This window comes from Myotis myotis, unplaced genomic scaffold, assembly GCF_014108235.1.
Source record: "Myotis myotis isolate mMyoMyo1 unplaced genomic scaffold, mMyoMyo1.p scaffold_m19_p_1, whole genome shotgun sequence".
Taxonomy (NCBI): Eukaryota; Metazoa; Chordata; class Mammalia; order Chiroptera; family Vespertilionidae; genus Myotis; species Myotis myotis.
The window spans coordinates 155,490,928-155,505,135 of NW_023416313.1; the positions used below are offsets into that span (position 1 = coordinate 155,490,928).

Here is a 14,208-nt window from a genome sequence, read left to right on the forward strand (position 1 = left end):
GATCCCCCTCCCTCCTAACTCTGCAATAGAAAATGGTTCTATAAGAAGATCACTGCCTAAGACAGAATAAGTCAGGATGTTTAAAACCTGAGCATCTCAGAGTACTTTCTAATTACTTCTCTCAGTTGCAGTGCCCCACACTCTAGAAGCTGTTTTACATTTTTCCTACCTTGATAACAATTTATGAAAGATATTTGGGTGAATACCAGTTTTGGAGTCAGGGTTCTGCCACTGGGAAGTAGCTTGCATCCAATAATTAAGTGAGTTTAGGTGTAAGACTTCCAGGGCATGGATATTTTGTAAAATACCCAGCTCATCCTCTGAGTGAGCACTGATTTAGTGTCTAATATAGGTATTAATACATTGGAAGAACAAGAGCTTTTTAAACATTCTTAAAATCTTTTCATGGTACTAATAATGAATATGAAAAGACCTTGTGGGAAATACAAAAAATCGCATAAACTTTTTAAAGAAAATAGATTTATTGTTCCTTAACACTTTGTTTTTTATTAATTACAATGTATTCCAGAATGCTGCCTGCAAAGAATGTGTTTAATTTATCTTATTTGTGCAGTTCTGCTGATCATATAGTTGCAATAATAATGAGTTGGGCAAGACAATATTTTCTCCTTCCTTTTCTATTTTATTATAGAGTGTGTCTTTCTCTAGGTTCTAGATCAAAGAGATGCTTTCAGGTTTAAAGCTATTTCACTTAAGCTGCTTAGGCCAGATTCAAATAAAAGTGTTAAAATTGGCTAGAGAGCTTTATGTTTTAAAAAAAAATTACTTAAAAATTTGAATGACATTCTGAAAAATAGCTGCCTGTAGCCAATGGTTATGGAAGTAGAAATCATGATTATACTATAGAATGTATTTTGAGGACAATTATTTACCATATAACTCTTCTGAAGTATGAAAACAAGACGTGATTAGTGTTATTTCATCTGTTCGCGGTGTGTAAGAAATCTAGATTTGATACATTGTCATGGAAAATATTTTATTCATGTGATAGCTTTTTGGACAATTGTATTCTGCACTGTATTACAATGGCACAATAAATTGCTGAATATACTGTCTGCTGAATATGACTTTACCATGAAAAATTTGATGCATGGAGAAGGAAAGGTTGAAATATATTAACCTTTTATGACAAGGGACTTAGAATTTTGACCTAATACAGGTGACCTTTGTGTGCAGTAAACGTGAGCTTAATCTTGAGGTCAAGGTTGAGGTGAAAGGCAGGGCAATGTGGTGGAGTTTATGCTGATTGGTACTTCAGAACCTACCTCGCTATTGGCTACCTGGGAGCCTAGCCCCCCCTTTTTTAATTTTTAGTATTTCCAGGAGCTTATTTATAGCAGGTTGTTTAGCTCTTTAATCCCACCCCATTTCCTCAAAGCCCAGCTATCTGTTTAGTTGTGGTGATTTTGTCTGTTTGTATAAAGTTTACTGTTTCTGAGGGGAAGGTATGAGTGTGTTATTATTTTCTGTTTCATAGATAACAAATAGCTAAAAAGAAAAATGTTCCAAACGCTTATAGAAAAGACAACTGACATATATAACCTTGGAACTGAAAAATATATCTCTTAAGAGGTTTATTTCTTTGACAGGTGGGACTTTTGTCATCTAACTTTGGAGCTGTCAGAATAATTTTGAAGTAGTTTGTACCTTTGCCTAGATTATAATTAAGAGAACTCTCACAAATTATTTATTGTCTTAAAGGGTTGAGATGATTTAGTGACTGGTTATTCCCTTGAAAGTTCCTTTGAAATGCATCTGCTAATGCATTTCCATTATAATGTGATATAAAATATTTTTAAGGGTTTGCCTGATGTACATAGAAGGAAGATTGTTTTAAAACATAAATTTTACTATCCAGTGTGTCGGCTGTTTTGTCGTAGAAGAAATAACATCTTAGCAAATATCAGAAACAAACCTGCCAGTGTTATATTATCTGCACACTTATTGACTATTCTGCCCAAATAATTAGTTAAAACAACAAACATTTGAGGGAGAGTGTCGGAGACTCTAATGGAAAGAACTCTACTCTTTTAATCGAGCCTGCAAAATCTATTCCCCGAGACTGATCAGCTCTGAAGCGCTGAGGTTTGATGATTGGAATGGCAGGAAACCATGCTTTCAGGACATAACGAATTGACGAGGCCATCCATCATTCGTTAGCATACACTGAAACGTGGGCTCTGTGTGCAGAGGCCTGTGATTTAGTAAATACTTGGGAGATGAATAGAGCTTACACACAAGGGAAGAGATTGCTGTCCTTCAGCAGCCTGAGACCCAGGCGCCTGCTGAGAAGGCCATCTGACGGCACATCATCAGTAACTGGCCTGTCACAGTTAGCGGTGCCCACCGACCATCACCAGTATATTAAATGCATTTTTAATATCTGCTCCAGTAGATTTAATGAAGAAAATTTAGTTTCCATACTCTAAGCACTGCTTCTTCAAGTATTCTAAGGCATGGACTCTTGCCTTGACAGGAAGGGGGAAGACCATGCTGGCAGTTAGGGAGTGGATTTAAAGGGACACAGACAAAATAATGTGCAAATAAAAAAAGCTTTTAGCAGAGTTGGCATCTTGTTGGTATAAAAAAAGCGCATTTAAAAAAAAAAAATTATCTTCTTTCACAAGCCCTTCCCCTAGGAGGGGTGAACCTGATGGTAAGAGATAGAAGCCTACTGGTCAGAAAGGAACTATTAGAAGGGGAGTATTATGATTTGGCATAATTTGAATAGAAAGACTCCATTTTAAATTGGTTTGTGTTTTGAGATACTGTTTGATTCTTAGGATTTTTGAACGTCTATGTAAAGTAGAATTTTTTTACCCCTTTTCTTTTGCATTTTTGAATGTTGAAATTTACTCGTTACATCAAGTTAGTTAGTGTATATTTTTTTTCTTGTGTCATGCAGAACAGCGCAAAACGAATGTAAAAAAAATCAGTTGCCAACTTGATTAAAAGGTGCTCTTATACTTTCTTAGACTATAAGGTTTCTTTAAAAACTATAATTTTTAAAATGTTCTATTTTAATGTTCCGGCAAAGTGTGTAGATTCATTCTTTTTAATGAGTTTCAGTGTTGACATTATTTACTACAAAACAGCAAGACAACCAATTAGATATTGTTGCAAGCATGCACTTTAAAGGTTTCCCCTCTTATTTGAAAAAAACACATCCAGAATGTGCTCTCATGTTCGCAGAAGAAGCTACGGAATGGGACCTATAAATCTGATTCCCGCATGTGTCAAAACAGTAATGTATTAAATGCATATTATTATAAAAATTTAAGACATGTCTTAAACACACTTACATTTTTATAACACATGGCAATATTAAATAATACATTTCCTTGTTAGCATCTGTTTGCCGTCATTGTTGGCAAGACCTATGATTTATTGCTTAAATTAATGACCAAGACCATTTTGGACCTGATATATGCCCCTAAGCTTATTACATCACTAAATAAAATAAAATGTATGCACTTGTGACAGAGTTATTTTTATAATTGTTTATCCCTTTAAGTGCCCTATTCAGTGATTCACTGAAAGGTTCATAATGGTTGGCTTGTGACCAAAAAAGAATCTCAGAAAGGTAAAATATATTTCTGGACTAGAAATAAAATGCCAGGGTGATGGTGATGATAGGGTCCCAGAAAGATTTTGCAGCACTCAAACTCATTCCCTTCTTCAATGCTCTCATTGAACTCTTGTTGAATTTTTTTGATGCACAACCTCCCTCCCCTACCCCAACTCCTAATGCTATCTTGTAATGTTAGAGTTCGTCCTCCTATAAACCCTTCAATATGGGTAAAGTGGTTTTGTTCCCACATGAAGCTGCAAGGGTTAAATGGTTCTTGACTTAGGATTTTTCAGGTGCCATTGTCACCATGCATGAAACTGAGCAAGATTATTTTCCTATTTTAGTTCTTTTTTTGGGGGTGGGGTGGGGGGAGATTGGAACTTCACTGTTTTTGTATTGAGCTCTATTTGACTTCATAGTCTTTATCTTTCCTTTCTGAGAGTGCAGTGTGACAGACCCTTCAGTTTTTATAGTAACCTGTTATTCATCCCAAGTCACTCTGCTGCCTGACCTGGAACACAGTGTAACATGGCTTCTTGGTTTTCTTGCTCCACGTGAAGCATCTCATTGGTTGGCAGCTCTCCTGTCATTGATGTGAAGGCAGAGTTTTTGAAGAGCTTAATGGAGCCTCTGTGGGTACCTGTGAGTAACACTTGTGGGAAGATTATTGTTTTGTAGATATCTTGGGATGATCGTCACTCATAAATGGAAACAAAACTTGGTTCCTAAGAAAGGCCTTTTTCTTTCTTTTCATCTCACTTTGACTGCATCTTAAACAAACTAGTTTATTGGAAATTAAAACTGTTGGTTTTTTGTTTTGTTTTGTTTGTTTTTTATATTCTTTCCCAAAGCAGTTGATCTGATAGAATTTATAATGGTTCTCTCAAAAATGGTCAGGCCAGCCCTAACCGGTTTGGCTCAGTGGATAGAGCGTCAGCATGTGGACTCAAGGGTCCCGGGTTCGATTCTGGTCAAGGGCATGTACCTTGGTTGCGGGCACATCCCCAGTGGGGAGTGTGCAGGAGGCAGCTGATCAATGTTTCTCTCTCATTGATATTTCTAACTCTCTATCCCTCTCCCTTCCTCTCTGTAAAAAATCAATAAAATATATTTTAAAAAAATGATCAGGCTAACAAACATTCCTGTTTTTCTTGAAAAGGTATATTGACTTTTTCTACACCTCCCATTTCTGATCTATACGTCATTCTTTTCATTTAAAACTTCCTTGTCTGGGACTCCTGCCTTCAGATAAAACATTTTAAAGGAAAATTAATGAAAAAGAGTCTCAAGTGCCAATTACTCTCTCTCACGTTCCCCCCCCCCATTTTTTTTTTTTTTGCTTTGACTATTGTAGTTACTTTCACCTATTCACTTGGCATATATACACCCTGTCTTTTGCTTTCTGTTTGACTGATTGGGAATTCCTTGAGGAAAGGAGCCATCCATGTGTTTTGCTGTGATTGTATCTTTCAGTTCCTCTCTTAGGTGCCTGGACAGTGTTGTCCTTTATGCATTGAATGGATTTTTGTTAACTGTCTAATACTGACCAGTATTTATTTTTATGATTTCTTTTGAGGAGAAGATAACTCAAAAAGCATGTTTCTACTTTTTGGCCAGTATTATTCTATCTAGTATCATATAATGGACTTGCTATTCTTTCTAAGATTGTTTCTTAAGCTCTCATTCTCTGGGTTGGGATGTTTAATTCCTATTTAAAAATATTAAAATATTCAGTAGGCAGCTAAGTGCTTAGCCTGGTGTACTACTTAACACTAAATGAAAGTAAAATATAACACCAACATGGAGCCATTTGTTATATTTTAGTAGATGAAGCAATGGCTGTGTAAACCTTAACCTTGTAATTTTGTGAGTTCCACTTTATCATGTAGCTGTAAGGGTAATCAAAATAAATCACGGGAGATGAATAAATATTTTCTAGTGCTTTCTCTGTGCTTTCAGAAGTGATGCTCGATCTATGAAATTTTAGTAAATGTATTAAGTAAAACAGTATGATGCACACCGTGTCAAATCTGATTAGTTATTTGGGATAGGACATTTATACAACATATGTTGAGCTGCTACGTGAACAGTTTAATGACTATAAATTATGTTAATCTGTCTGGCCATTTTTACATTTTGTTTAAAATTGTACTATTTGTAATATAGATAGATAGATATATTCGGGGGGGAGTGGGCAGGGATAAGAAGAAGGCATAAGAAAGGCGCAGGTCATCTCTGCAATGTTCTGACAGTGATCCGGGGCTCCTCAGCTGTGCAGTGTACATAACACAGATGTTGGGGAGTCATCTGTCAGCCATGCCTCTCCTATGGAGTTAAAGTTCTAGAGGGAAAAGAATTTGACACAGTGCTGTCACTGTTACATTTTCACAATAGAAGAGCATGCAAATATTGAACCTCCTGCTTAGCAGTAGTGCCCTGTCTAATGTCTGTGCTGGTTAGAATAAAAAATCATGGGTGCATCGTGGGCTCAGAGATCTGACAAAGGTCATGCCATGTTGGGCATTTGAATTGGAAATTGTCTGGACTTAGATTTTATGAAGCTCCCACTGTTGTGTGTGGGGAGAACTGCAGCAGGGTTTTTGTCCCTGGAGAGGCCTCTTAGCCTCTTTTCTGTCCTATGGATGAATTTAGATGTGAGGGTTACTCCTGCCTTAAAACTGTTAAGTTCACTTTGCATACATCCCTGGAGAGAAAAACTGGCAGATGCTTTTGTCTTGGAAGTGTTTAAAAGAAAACTGCAGAGCAGGAACAAGAGAGAAAAGGGGCCCTGTGTGGAGTCCCAGAACATTTTGGAAATGGCCAATATGCAGTTTTCATCAGTATGAAGGCGGGGTGCAATATGGTGCCTGTAGCTCACAGGGGAATATGAATGTTGATTAAGCATACTCCCAGGCTTTGAAATTCTGAAAGCAGTGTCAGAATAATGGATGTTGAGCAAATGTCAAGCATTTGTTAATTTCTCTGTTATTTGGAGTTTATCTACCATGATCAATCAAATAAACTAGTGCTTCTCTCTTGTGGCATGTGTCATTGATATGGTGATTAGGTGGCTAGAGAGACCTTCTGCTTTTTTTCCAGGTAAAAGATTATAAATGAGTAAACAGAGCTTTTTGGGTGAAGACTTGTTTATGGCTTGGTTTAGTAGAAATTTGGCTCTTAACTGTGGACTTTGGTGGTGGTGTAAAAATCGGTGGCCACCTGCCAAAGATATGAACTGTGGTGCCATTCATACCAGAAGAGCAAGTACTTGTGTTATGGTTTCCGTGGAAAGAGAGCTTTCGTAGTTTATAAGACTTTGATGTAAAACTGGGAGAAAGAAATGTGATCTTGAAAGAGTTCTGACCTATTAACATTTGTAGATAGAGTTTTTGATCTATTTTTATTGTTGTCTCACCCTTTCCTGCCACCCCTCTCCCCACTTCAGTGGTTAATACTAACTCAGTGATTGACTTTTATCCTTGAGGCGCAATCAGCAGATTTGCTTCATGTGGTCTGAAGTAATTTCTTTCTGTTATTTTTAGGAAGTAATGCTACAGTGTTTTGATGTCCCAGATAATTGATCAGAAGATCCTTTTCAGCAATGACTCAACTGCAGATTTTTGTGGAGTGCTAACATTCCCTGATGTGAGGAATAGTTTTCCTTTTAAAATGTGCACGGATGGCCTCACCAACTGGGATTTCATGTTGAAGTGTTCTCTCCCCGAGGGCAATGTAACTTCCACTGACCGGGAGTCTGCGTGGGGGAAATGGCCGTGGCTGGAATCAAGGCAGACTGGTCATGAGAGATTTGGCCTTTCTCTGGTTCCCCCTTTTCTATTCATAATCCCAGCCATGGGGCTTACATGATTCAGATGGAGACAAGTACAATCCTTCCCAACCCAGAGCATGTGAAACAGGAGCCTTTATGATTTTGGGCGCTGTCTTTCTGCAGCACTGGACCTCCAGGGACGATCTGCCCCCTGTTTATAAACCTCTGTCAGCTTTCCCTTCAGGGGTCCACAACAGGGCTGGGGCAGAGGACTCCGCCTGGGACCTGCCTGTGTGGTTTCTGAAGGCTCTTCTTTTATTTTTTCATCCTGCCAGTGTCTCAGATACGGCAGTTTCCAGAGCAGAAAGTCTGTAACTTCCTCTGTAGGTACAGATGCTTTACTTTAACCATCCATGAGGCCTTTGGATTTGGCCTTTCCTGGAACTGGACTCCTAACCCTCTGAGTAAAATCTTCATGACCTGCCCCCCTGGTCCTCGGTGCCAATGACCTCTGCCACTGCAGCATCACAAAAATAGACGGCACTGCTGACTGGCTTTTCTAGGCTTCCCTCTCCAAGTCTTTATGACCGTGCCCCGACCACAGCGTCACTGAGTCATTCCCTTACATCATACCCCAAACACTCAGCCTGTTACTGATACGCAGCTCTCAAATTTATTTTCTGTTCATGGTGATAAAGCTGTCGTTCCTAGTTTAGATTAGGAAGACATGAAAAATCTTGTTACATGTCGTGTTGAAAATTATTATTGAAAATCTTGTTGAAAATTATTATTACTGTATATTAATTGGAGAAAAAGTATGAACTTCCAGACTGTTAATTCTTTTTTCCCTTTTTTTTTTAAAAAAAATTATTGTTATTGTTAAAAGTATTACAGATGTCTCCCTTTTTCCCCCATTGACCCTCTCTACCCTGCTCCCACCCCCTCCCCAGGCTTTCACCCCACTATTGTCTGTCCATGGGTTATGCATATGTGCACATATGTGCACATACGTTGTTTGGTTAATTTCTTCCCGCCCTCCCCCCCCAGCTGTTAATTATTAACCATATGTACTGATGAATTCTTCCCAGCCCTCCAATGGGAGGTGCTGTTGGTTTTGATAGGTGAGAGTCCCTCTGTCTCTTGACTTTACTTAACTCTTCTAACATCCACAGATAATTGAAGTTACTTCTTTCTTCTCATGTATTACAACTACAAAGTAATTAATGGCTTATAAAGAGAGAGAGAGAGAGAGAGAGAGAGAGAGAGAGAATGAGAATGTGAATGTTAGGACAAATATTGGTTCCTACTGAACACACTTTCTGATATGATGGCCAAAATGTTTTTCGGAGTCCTTATTAGATATTTTTAGAGTATGTGGCATAATCTTTTAATACCTTCAGTGGCTACAAAATGTGTTACTTTGAGAATGGGTCAGGTAATTGGAGACAGGCAGACATCATTAGGTTTGATAACTAAGGGGGCTGATGCTACAAGGTGACCCTAAAGTCTGGAGACATCATTTTGCCATGTGTTGAAATTTAGTCATAATAAACCCTTTTTATATATTTGGCTATGTCTCCAGACTTGGTGGCTACCCTGTATTTTGGTAAGATATGAGATGTGACTATTAAGTTGGCTTCCTTGTGTAACTTGTAAAGTGGTTCTAAAGTGGTTCCTAAGCTTCTATTTTGAGTAAAAGCAGCATTATTGGTGGTGAACTTAAAAACCTCACTCCTTCTCCAGGATGATTACTTTGGCCAAAAATAATTGAGTAAATTTGCTCTTGACTGCTACTGAAAAAGTCCATTTTGTTACTTTATCCTTATACTAAGTATGTAGACTCTAAGTATGTAAACTATTAGCCATTATTTTATCCTCCCCTTTTCTCAGTGTTCCTCAAATGTACATTAGCTACTAAGTGGCTAAAGACACTTAAATTTCATCCTAATTCGTTCCCATTACCCACTTCTCTGATGGTTGTTAATAAGTGATGAAATTGCTAAAAGTCAGACTTCTTAGTGGGGGAGGAAAAGTGAAGGGTAATACCAGAGAGGTAGCTCAATATGGGATTTTTCAGTTAATTAAAAATTGCTTTAATTTTATTTACATTTTTAGAAAAGAAGACCAAGGTAATTCCAGAGTTTCATCCTACAGCTTAAGAAGCATTTTCATAAAATGCTTTCCTTTTTCTGGTGGTAGTGGTGGAGGGGATGGAATTACTTATTTAAGCCTCTAGTTGGGATAGAGTTTGAAATAGGATGAATTTCTTTATTTTTATTTTCTCTGTGTTTGGTGCAGACTATTTATTCAAGAATTGCATTCAATTCAGAGTAACAATATGAGGTCCTTTCGCCTTTTACATCATTGAAACTCATGCGTTATCTCAGAATAAACTAAAGAGGTAAAATTCTTCGTTCTTTTTGGAAGGGAATTACACCTGATGTAGGTTTGGAAGAATTGATGCAACAGGCTAACTAAATAAGGGAAGCACAGCCCTGAAAAGAAAGTTTTTGTCTGTTTCTTTTGCATAGTTTCATGGTGGGAGGAAACATATCCAACATCATTTTTAAAACTTCATCCGTGAGACATCAGTAAAACCCTTATTTGGTTCATTGAGAGTTGATTGAACTTTTTTTTTTTTTTTTTTTTTTTTTTTTTTTTGGTAATGTTTAAAGCATAGAGATAGGACTTTAAGTAGCTAAGTATAGTTAAACATTTTTGGTGCTCACTAATTATGTATCTGGTTTTAAAGCTGTTTCAGCAAAATATTGTTACAGGTTCTTGTAGCAAACATTGTTAAAATCTGGGCAATATTTGGGATTAAACCACTAGTGAGGGTGAGATCTGAAACTTGGGCAGATCGCCTTCTGCTTCAATGATCGGTTCCACCCTGAAGAGGGTAGTTACACACCACTCTGCACTTGACACATACAAATGCTAAATACAGTAGCAGCATGAGGTCCCTGTCATTAACAGTAATTTATGTAATGAAAGCCACCTGGATTGTGTTTTATAATTAATTGCTTGTAAATAATAAATTTAAATATAATTTATAGTTTTCTAAATTTGATTACTATATAGAACCAACAGCAAACCTAAAAAAAAATTGGCAATGTAGTTCAATGACTTTTAAAGGAGGTATATTTATAAGCATATGTAATATATATAATCTATAATAATAAAAGCATAATATGCTAATTAGACTGGACAGCCGAACAACCTTCTGGATGTATTCCAGACAAAGCCACAGTGGCAGGGGCTGAGGCAGAGGCGGTTAGGGGTGATCAGGCAGGCAGGCGAGTGGTTAGGGGCAATCAGGCAGGCAGGTGAGCAGGTAGGGGCACCAGGCAGGCAGGTAGAGTGGTTAAGGGTGATCAGGCAGGCAGGCAGAGGTGGTTAGGGGCGGTCAGGCAGGCAGGCAAGTGGTTAGGGGCGATCAGGCAGGCAGGCGAGTGGTTAGGGATGATCAGGAAGGCAGGCGAGTGGTTAGGGGCAATGAGGCAGGCAGGCAGAGTAGTTAGGGATGACCAGGCAGGCAGGCAGGTTAGGAGCCAGCAGTACCAGATTGCGAGAGGGTGAATGCTGGGCTGAGGGACCCTCTGCCCCTGTGCATGAATTTTGTGCACCAGGCCTCTATATTTTTTCTTTGAGGAAGTAGTTCCACTAGGAAATATATTTATTTATTTATTTGGAATGGAATGATAATAGTATAATTCAGTTATGCTATCTTTATTTGAGTTGGAATACTAATTTTGAAATAGTCTCACTGATTTAACTTTTATATTATTTCAGACAGCTTTCTAAAAGTATCTGTACATATAATACACACAGAAGAAAGTGCACCTATAAAACAATGATGTAGTAAAACTCTTGAAAAAAATTTTTCCTATTTGAAAAATTTCAATTATGTTTTAAATATAATTTACATATAGGAGAAAATTACTTAAGTATATGTGATATGTTACATACTATGGTGATAATAAGAGATTTTGCCTAGTAGATTTACTAAGCACAGTACCACTAATTTAAGAAGGCGTTACCATATTTTTGTTTATGTGGTTACATATATCAGCTACCAAAATTTATTATTTTTTAATGTAGTGGAAAATACCAGTGATTTCCTTGACTTAAAAAGAAGGTGCTTTAGAGTCCTGTCCTCTATATTTCTCTATTAATAAATATTAATAAAAATAACTATTAATAAATTATGTAAGGCAATTTATTAATAGTTATATCAAATTTTCTTGAACTTCATGAATCTGTTTTTTTAATTAATGTCTCTTTTCCTAAATACATTTTCACTAAAAGCTATATCCTTTAAAATCTGTACTGTGGGTTTGTGTGTGTGTGTTTTTGTAGTATAGAAACTACTATCATCGACAATTATGAAATGTATAGAAAACTCTTGTAAAGGACTTATAAATTACAGGCGAAGTTGCAGTTTTGAGCTACAAACTTTACAAAATAGAAAGATTTACCTTCATATGTGACCAGTGGCATTTTTGCTTCACCATGATTTAGTAAAGTTGAGATATCAGTAATGCAATTTTAGTTAGTTGGACTTGAAAAAATATTTCAAAATTCCCTTTGTTCTTTGTAGAAACTCAAATAAATCATGAAAACCTAGTCCTGTTAAATAACAACATTGCACGTTGACTGCTTATGAGATTGGGAGTCGAGTCGGAGTGGTGCCTGCGCTGGCTGGGATTGTCTATAAAGAGTAAATAAAGATCATGGCTTCTGCTTGTGGTCAGGGTGTGACCACCATCCCTCACCTCAACAGCAGACAGATTTGTTCATAGCTTGGTTTCCGAGGTTTAATAATCCCTCAAGAATTTAGAATGTTGTTGACTGTCCCCATTTACAACACCGAAGAAAGAAGCTTTGCAACAGGTGCAGCTGTATACTAATTGTAGGGTGTGTTTAATCTATCCAGAAGGGAGAGTGACTCCAAATTTGGTATCTTAAAGAGTGGAATGACCTTTTAAAGTCCCAGGATGAGAATTGCCAACAATCGCAACAGTCTAATTATACCCACAAGGAGTTGTGAAGTGCTTTTAAGTTTTTCTATACACCTAGAAGTTCGGTGAACGGCTTAAAGTCATTAACATATGACAGATGCACTCCCTTTTCAAGGGCTCCTATGATAAATTTTGATTGTAGAAGTGGGAATTTGACCCGTAGCTTATCACTCGCTTCATTAGCTTGCTTGAGGACAAGGACTTTTTTTTTTGACATGAGTGTTATCTTACTCATGTTCCAGAATTCCATCCGCCTCCTTCTCCCTGCTGATAGGAAGTCACAGCAGATAACCTTGATGCCGGTTTTTCCAAACCATTTTGTGTATTATGTAGCCTTCCATATATCTTACGTAAAATGTAGAATATTAATATTACACATGTCATGTATATAATATACTTTAATTGCACATCACTTGAGCATGACATTTGAATGTTTGATTATATTATTTTTGAGATACCACCTTTATGTGACTTTTGTTCGTTTACATGGAAAAAAATAGAAATACACTTCTTGGTTTATAAAGAAGACAAAAAGTTTGACTTCTACATTTCCATGAGGTTGACTGCCTTTTGAAATTGGTGAGAATAAGGAAGAGAAGTTTGGGTTTTCTCCTGGGGGACTCTGTACACTTATGAAGGAAAGCACGCTTCCTAAGAATGAAGGAGTGATGGACGTGCCCTCCATGAGGAGATGTGGAAATGGGACATGGAAGGGCCTTATACTGTAAACCCCGTGGCTGCAGCTCTTAAGTGAAATTGCTCTTTATTATCTGCTTGGAAAATCATCTAAAATAAGCCATGCAGGATTAAGGTCAAAAAGCTTCTGATTAAAATCAGGTTTGAGTAATCTAATTCCCTTTCATAGTATCCCTGTATGTACTTCTTTATGAGGCCTGTTTTAATTCCTTAATAGACTATATACGTAAACTTTATTGTAAAATGTTTTCTGTTAAGTTAAAATCTCTGTTTATAGAAGTTACTATTTCCTTAACCTCTCAGGGTTATTTGTAAATTTTATATTCCCAACAGGCATACTCATATCTAGCTGTGTTCCTGTCAATTACCAGGAAGCTCTTTTTGTACAATTAGGGGGTGGTTAATTTACTCTAAATAAGGTTGCCACCTGCCTAGGTATTCACCCCCAAACAGGTTCAAGTCACAGAGAGACTTTTGAGTTTGTGTTTAAAGCCATAGGAGTTGATTACTTAAACTGGCTAATGCCATTTTGGTGGCATTTTCTGGGTTAATCAGTGGAAATAGTGACAGCAGGTGTTTTTTCTTGGTCCCTGTGTGCACTCGGTTGATACACTAAGATGATAAAATTATAGGTGCTCCTGGAAATCTGTGAAAGTAAACTGGAAGGACCTACACATTTCCTTTGTCTCCACTGTTCCCTTATCAGATTGTCCGATGGGTGGGAAGTAACATCCATAAGTGAGGAGAGTTTGAGGACCAGGATGGTGTTTAGTGGAAATAATTGTATTATCTGGTGTCTCAGGGAAATGAAACATGAAGAGCATTAGTTATGTATTTCACAGAAGAATCTGAGAACATAATTTTAGAGTATTTAAAATAAGCTGTGGGATAAATGAAATTTATTAAAGAGCATGCATTGCTTAAAAGTTTTTCAATACAGTCTGTAAAATAAAATACCTTCTCTTGTGTGACCTAATGTGTATGTTCCTGCATTCCATCTGGAGCCTGGTCCCACAGGAGATGTGGGCCCATGGTCATGACCAACTTCTCTGAGGTTGATCCAGATTTATTCTCTTTTTTCTTTTCTTCTTTCTAATTTGAAATTAAATTACAGTCTTGTGCCACATAAG

The 14,208-nt window shown here is 37.3% G+C and overlaps 1 protein-coding gene and 1 long non-coding RNA gene across 2 annotated transcripts in view; both read left to right on the forward strand.

Annotated features, from left to right (window-relative positions):
- CDIN1 (CDAN1 interacting nuclease 1) overlaps nt 1–14,208 on the forward strand; it is a 216,172-nt gene that overhangs the window by 15,764 nt on the left and 186,200 nt on the right.
- Nucleotides 7,135–12,057, forward strand: LOC118649521. The gene is made up of 3 exons (XR_004965680.1): nt 7,135–7,237; nt 9,660–9,762; nt 11,962–12,057. It is a non-coding gene; the product is annotated as an uncharacterized LOC118649521 (long non-coding RNA).